This window comes from Tenrec ecaudatus, chromosome 6, assembly GCF_050624435.1.
Source record: "Tenrec ecaudatus isolate mTenEca1 chromosome 6, mTenEca1.hap1, whole genome shotgun sequence".
Classification (NCBI taxonomy): domain Eukaryota; kingdom Metazoa; phylum Chordata; class Mammalia; order Afrosoricida; family Tenrecidae; genus Tenrec; species Tenrec ecaudatus.
This window is the reverse complement of record NC_134535.1, coordinates 46,698,740-46,706,104: the sequence shown is the minus strand read 5'-3', so window position 1 is coordinate 46,706,104 and position 7,365 is coordinate 46,698,740. Positions and strand designations below refer to the sequence as shown.

At 45.1% G+C, this 7,365-nt stretch overlaps 1 pseudogene; it reads left to right on the top strand.

Moving 5' to 3' along the window:
* The first annotated feature begins 595 nt into the window (after positions 1-595).
* LOC142451394 (tubulin alpha-3 chain-like) lies at positions 596-4,632 on the top strand (annotated as a pseudogene).
* The last annotated feature ends 2,733 nt before the right edge of the window (positions 4,633-7,365 follow it).

Below are 7,365 nucleotides of genomic sequence, written 5' to 3'. Positions count from 1 at the left end.
TAGTTTAAAGCTGGTCATTTTATTAAATCACTTTATTACCATTACTATTTAGGAACTCCTTTTTTTCAAGTCCCTTAGGAACTTTATTAGGTCAAGTGTTCCATTTTTTTTTAAAAATGTATGGAAATCTTGAATTTGTTCTCATAAGAACTGGCTGCTCTGGAAATCACTGGTGTTAACACCGAATCAACAGATAGCTTCATGGCAATAAACTGCAAACTCTGTATGTCTCTTGCCTGGATATATGGATATAAAATACAAGGACACCTCAGGACTCTAATATTTAGACATCCACTAAAACTGACAAAAAACATTTCAGATACCTGAACTTTCTTAAAGTAATGTACTAATAAACAAGTCAAGCATATCAAAATAATTACCCAAATAGCCATCAACCGAATACACACAAGAATTTTTACAATAGTCTGTCATTTAATCTATTACATATTCCATTTTTTCTACCACAAATGAAAATTATTCTCTAATCTAGTAATGCTAGAAGCATTTAAGTGAATGTTAAGCAGGCACAAAATCTGAAATTAACCCATGTCATAACTGAAAAATTTCATCCTACATGTATTCGTTAAATGTTAAAATGGCCATCTTGAGAGTTACAGATTTTGTAAAATCTCCCAAGATGTTCCAATTTTATTGGCCTCTTACAGTCAATCCAAAGGTATGGTATGGTAAAAGCATCTTCCTGGCGTGCAGAGACACATCATCCATTTCTTTGACAGGTTTGGAAGTCTATTGAAATCACTGCTTCACCATCCCAGTCTCAGTAGAAGGTTCCAATATGTTAACATCATGTTAGCTTCTGTTATACAGTATGAAGGCTTCCAAGTTACTCTCTCTGAAGGAGTCTTCATCAATGGGCAGATCTCATTTGAAAATGTTAGAGGCTATGACTCCAAGTGCACATTCAGACACGCACACCATTCATTCAGAGAGCCTTTGGCAGCGGATCAATGTTTAAAAGGTTTTTGAACTCCATATGATGGATTACTCTAGTGATGTCAGCTCGGTATTTACTGTCTACTCTGTGCTAAGTGTGGTTCCAAGCACTTTATCCTTATTACCTTATTTAACCCGCACGGCAGCCCTAATAGAAAGAGACTATATTATTTTTACTACTTAACTGACAGAAAATAGGGACGCTGTGAGGAGAAGCAACTTATTCTGAACAGGAGTCGGTGAGAGCTACAGAATGTTGACATCCACTTACCCATTAAAGATATTGCCTTTACCTCGTGATTATTTAAACATCCGCTGGGTAGGTCTTTTTCCTGCTCACTCCCCCCCACCCACTCCCTAGTTTCCGCTTAAGAAAAGCAATATATTAAAAAAAAGCATACCCCAAGTTGAGTTGAAGCAGCAGAGTGAGGGGCAGCGGTGGCGGTGGAGCAGGAGCTCACCGTGAGCAAGGGCATCGCCATCCACATGGGGCAGGCCGGTGTCAAGATTGCCAATGTGTGCTGTGAGCAGTATTGCCTGGAACACGGGATTCAGCCCGAAGCCGTGACAAAACAAACTATCGGTGGTAGGAAGACTCGATCAACACATTCTACAGCGAGAACAGTGCTGGCCAGCAGGTGCCCAAAGCGGTGTCTGTGACCTGGACACCCCCACTCCCACCATGGTTGATGGAATGCGCTCTGGGACCTACCAGCAGCTCCTCCACCCAGAAGACATGAGCCAGAAGCCACTACACCATTGGCAAAGAGGTCCTCGGCTGGTGCTGGACCAGATCTGCAAGCTGGCGGACCTGTGCCCCAGTCTGTAGGGCTCCCTCATCTGCCAGTTTCGTGGCAGGCCTGGCTCAGGCTTTGCCTCTCTGTGCACATTGTGGCTCTGAGAGTCTGCCATCGACCTGGCGCCCCTAGTCTCCACAGCTGTGGTCCAGCCCTACAACTCCATCCTGACCACCTGCAGGACCCTGGAGCATTCTGACTGCACCTTCATGGTGGACAAGATAATGAAGCAGTACGTGACATCTACCAGCCACAACCTGGACCGGGAGCGACCCACCTACACCAACCTCAACAGTCTGATGGGGCAGATCGTGTCCTCCTTCATGGTCTTGCCTCACTTTAATGGGACCCTGAATGTGGACCTGACCATTCCCAACCAACCTGGTCCCCTGTCCTGCATCCATTCCCTTTGGCTACTGGCGCCTGGGTCACTTCTGTTGAGAAGGCCTCCCACGAGCAGCGCTCCAGGCCGAGATCACCAAGGCCTGCCTCGAGCTGTATTGTCTGGATCACCAGATGGTCAGGTGTGACCATCCCCATGGCCTGCTGCATGCTCTCCAGGGGGGACATGGTCCCCAAGACATCAACGCAACTATCAGTCAAGACCAAGTGCAAGCTCCGGTTTGTGGAGCAGAGTTCAACTGGACTCCAGGTGGGCATCCACTACCAACCCCCACCTTGGTTCCCAGGGGAGACCCGGTCAAGGGGCAGTGCACCGTGTGGATGTTGAGCAACAACGACACGGCCATCGCTGAGGCCTGGGCACTCCTGGACACTAAGTACACACTGGTGCACTACTTCTGGGGGATGGTATGGAGGAAGAGGGGTTCTCTTTGGCCCCAGAGGACCTGGCAGCACTGGAGGAGGATTACGAAGAAGTGGGGTGGACTCCGTGGAAACAAAGGCACAGTGACCACGAGCCCTTTGTCCCTCCTGGTCCCTGTAAGAGGACAGATTCGCCTGTTAAAGTTTCTGTTTCAAAGAACAAAATGACAATAATCACCTAACAGTGTTTACATCATTAATTGTGCTTCGGTTGCCCTGCCTCTAAACTGGTTGCTCCCACGGGCACTATGTGCCAATCAGATGTACCTTTTTTTGAAAATGGGTAGGATAGTATTAGGGGTTTTATTCTTTTATAGCAACCTAAAAAGTGACTCATAATTATAATCAGGTAAATGTATGTGCAACTTTGCCATTGTTAGCTGCTATCAAATTAATTCCAACTCATGGTGACCTTCTGTGTGCAAAGTCAAACAGCCCCATGGGGATTTCAAGGTTGTGACCTGGGGGTGATGTAGTAAACAACATAGAGGCTAGCATCTGACCTCTTCTGGCTTCCCTAGTGCCCCAAGGCAGGGGTTGGTCACGCTGTCAATATTCTACTCATCTTTGCATATTTGACACCAACCATTCCTCCCAAGGGACTCGACTTCTCTGCTGCATTCAATAACTCATTGCAAAGGCCACCCAGAGCTCAGACCGTACTCACAGTGATGCGGGCTTAGTAGGGAAGTTCATAGGTTACCAAGTCTGGATCAGTAAATGGCAAGGATGTTGTCCTTGGTTCAGAGCAACACCTCTCCTCAGCCAGCACCCAAGTCTTTCCCCAGATCCCAGCCTCTCAGCCATGTGATCCCTTGGCTTCTGCCTCCTTGGACCAGGAAGCCCTCCTGTTGCTGTTTTTGATAGTCCCACCATTCCTCTGCTGTTCCTCTGCTCTGTGTCGTGAGCCCTGGCCTGCCCCTTCGCTCTGTCCCACAGTCTCCATAGGACAGTATCTGTGCCTCTGCCACCACAGACAGAGATCCGAAGTGCTCTTCGTCCAGTAGTTCTGGTGTTCCCTCCGTGTCTGATGGTTCTGACACACAAAGGAATGGCTTTGGTGGAGTTGGGGTTTTTGTCTTCTGCAGACCATGCCCCCAAGTGAGCCAAGGGTATGACCTGGTTCACCCCTCTTCTAAGGTCAGGATTTGATCCCACTTTAATCCGATCATTCCTAGCCTCCCAAATGGGATCACTGCCACAGGCATTGTTGAATTATCAACACCAGATAAGGAATTGTGGCTGGAAGGACCTTATTAATTGATTACATCTCAGTCAAAATAATGATCATCGATATTTGCTATATTTTTTTCCATGGGAAAATTAAAGCTGATAGTTACCCCACTTTTGCAAAATTATCTGGCTAAAACTTGAATATGCTAAAGGTCAAAACAAGTAAAAACTACCAGCAATGGTCAAACAAGGCTACTAAAGTCAAGTCGGAACAAGAGACAAAAGGCCATTTTGAGTATCCTCTTTTCTAAATAACCTGCGTACTTCATTACCAACGACAGATCTTGAGCCACTTCAGTCTTGCTGATTCCTAGATTACACATATTAAGACCACTCATGTGATTGTCCCAGCTTCTTGACAACATCCTATCAGAACTAGTCTGTATATTTTTAAATCCTGCCTACAATTATCCAATAGAAGCCCAAAGCCTATAATTCCCTTATTCTGTAATAAATTCTTCCTTCCTACAGCCACTGAAATAAACTGAACTTGGATTGCAGACAGGGACCTGGTGGTCTTGGGTAGAGGATCTATATCGCTTTCTAGATTAACTACATGAAAAGTGGTGCCAAGGTACACTCGAGCAATATTTGGGGAACTGGAATTTTCCATTTGACCTATTGAGTTGAAGAGGCAGTCCATAAGTTATTAATCCAAAGAGGAGTCTGCCAAGGAGATACACATTTAGAAAGTATTGACAGTTTGGAATTGAAGTTGGGATATGGATCAGATCACCCCTGGCCCAAAACACAGGGAGAGAGGAACAGAGAGACCAGAACTAGAAGTTTAATGACTAATATCAGGTTGGATCCAGACGCATGACTAACAGAGCATACTGAGGAAAGCACGTGCAGATATAAAGCATAAAGGCCAAGAGGACATCCTCAGATGAACATCTAGGAAGCGATCAGTGGTTGAATGCCTTGAGCGAGCAACGTGGTCTCTCTCTGGGGTTCCTGAATGGTGTTGTCGGTAGGACATTTTTCAGAGTTTTGATGGAAGAAGAAACCGTATTAATTGAGATCAGGGTACAATTAAGATAAGTGAAAAGAGAAAGAAGGGTCTTTCAAAAGAAGGGACAGGGTGATAGTGCTATTATATGTTACCATCGGGTCAGTTCTGTTGTTAGGTACCATCGGGTCAGTTCTGACCCATTTCGACCTTATGCACAACAAAACGAAACGCTGCATGGTCCTGCCCCATCCTCAAAATGGTCCTATGCTTGAGCCCATTGACGCAGCCACTGGGTCAGTCCATCTCCTTGGGGACAGTTCTTTCCTTTTCTTCTTTGCTGCCCCTCTATTTTACCTAACATGATCTCTTTCTCCAGAGATAGGTCTCTTCTGATACATCCAAAACATGTAAGATAAAGTCTCACCATCTTTACCTCTATGGGGCATCTGGTTGTACATCATCAAGGCAGGTTTGTTCTTTTGGCAGTCCATGGTACTTTCAATAAGCTTCTCCAGCTCAAAAATTCAAATATGGATTCTTTTTAAAATGTATTACCAATTGGGAGTTCATTATAGCATATCATTCCATAGTTCAATCATGTACAATTGCTACCACAATCAGTTTACAAGCATCCTTTTCCTTCCCGGACTCTTTGACATCATCTCCTTTTCCCTGTCCCTTCCCACCAACACCACTGGACCCTCAGCCCTGAAAAATGCTTATTCTACTTGCTGTCCTTATGGGTTCATTAATCCTGGGTTTCATATACCCCCAAACAGAAAAACATAACACAACTTCATAACACCTCTGAGCTAAACCCTGATATAAACAAACACAACAAAATACAGAAAATGTTGAAAAGCATATCAGGTCCAGTGTATATCAAAGGGGGGGGTCAACCGACAAAGTTTTAACTGTTCAAGGCAGTTATAGAATCTCCTGTCAATTTGAAAAGGGGTAGAGTCTAACCTGTCAATCAGATCGCAGCTTGATGACCTCATTTGGAGACAATGCAGAGAGAGATAAATAGCTCACTGAAGGTGACTCCCTGTGACTCCCTGGAGACATCCATGTTAACAAGCCACATGGAGCTACGCTGATAGAGCCAGAGCCCTGGAGCTGGAAGAGCCACATGGAGACCCACACCAGCACTGAAATGCTTCTACCGCAACTGGAGCCACAGACTTTCCAGCCACTGGCCTGTGGTCTTCCTGCATTCAGCGTCACTGTATGACTGCGTGAGTCTAAAGAGGAATTTATTAACTAGTATTGACATATGGGGTAATATCAGACTTTTGAACTTGATCTAGACTGGGCTGGGATGTTTTCTCAATAAACAATTTCTCTTAAATATAAAGCTCTTTCTTAAACACATATGAGTCTTTCTGGATTTGTTTCTCTAGTCAACCCAGACAAACACACTGTTCAAGTCAGGTTTAACCTTTTGATCTATCGTCATTTCTCCCGTGCACTCTGCTTCGTAAGCACTTTCTGTCCATCTCTCAATTACGGATCGAGGGAGACCACCGGAGGCTTATTTCCTATGTAGTTACCACAAACGTATCTTGGGCTCTCACTGTCATGTGTTGTACTGAATTCCTAGTCTGCTCCTTTGAGAGTACTCTCCTTGGGGTTTTCAGTCTACACACTTGGCAACTCAAAGCCCTGACTTCCACTGCTGCTTGTCTGGCTGTGACGTCCATATTTGAATTCCTCGTCCAGAGCTCTCCTGAACTCCAGATCTGTTCATACAGCTTCCTGAGGCACATTCCCCAGGGGTGTCCCACTAGCACCTCAAAAATCAACACGTCTAAAATTAAACTTTATGGTTAAAGACTCTTTTTTCAGTAGCAGAAACTCCCAGCTGAAAACCAAACTCCTATTATATTCTTTCCTCTTGTGACCTTTTTGGACAGTAAGCCACATTCACTCCACGCCCTTACCTTTTATTTTATTCGCTCTCTCTCCTCTCCAACCACACTGCTATGAAGTTTTCAGGTCCTTATAACTGCCCTCTTGGCTTGTCTTACAACAGTTTCGTTTCCTGGTTTCTAACTCTGCAAGGACCTTGCCATTCTTTACTGAACAGTCCAGACCCTGGTGTGTGACACTTACATCCCTCCATGATTCTCCCCCTGGTTACTTAGGCAAAATACTCTTGTTGCGTCCCATCTAACGCTGGGTTTCAAATCATCCAGGTGTCTGGATTCAAATTACGCACAACAGCTCTCACTGATCCCGCTCCCATGGAGCCTAACTCCTTTTCAAAAAGGTTAATTCCTTTTTTCTTCCTCTCAACAATTTCCTATGTTATCCCTAAATATTTATGATCCTGGCACTGCAAATTAAATCTCCGTCTTATTATTAGGCACCAACAATACGCTGAACAAGGAGCCCAGTGGCTCTGTGGAATCAGCATTATGCTGCTAATCAAGTCCGTGGGTCTGGACAAGAAAGATGAAGCTGTCTGTCCCCAGAAAGCTTTACAGCCTTGGACACTCTTCACAGCAGCCGTGCGAGTTAGAGTAAACTGGATGCCGGGGTGGTGGTGGTGGGGGTGGGGGGGGGGGTTGGGTGGTGTGTTCAGTTTTTGAGGATGGA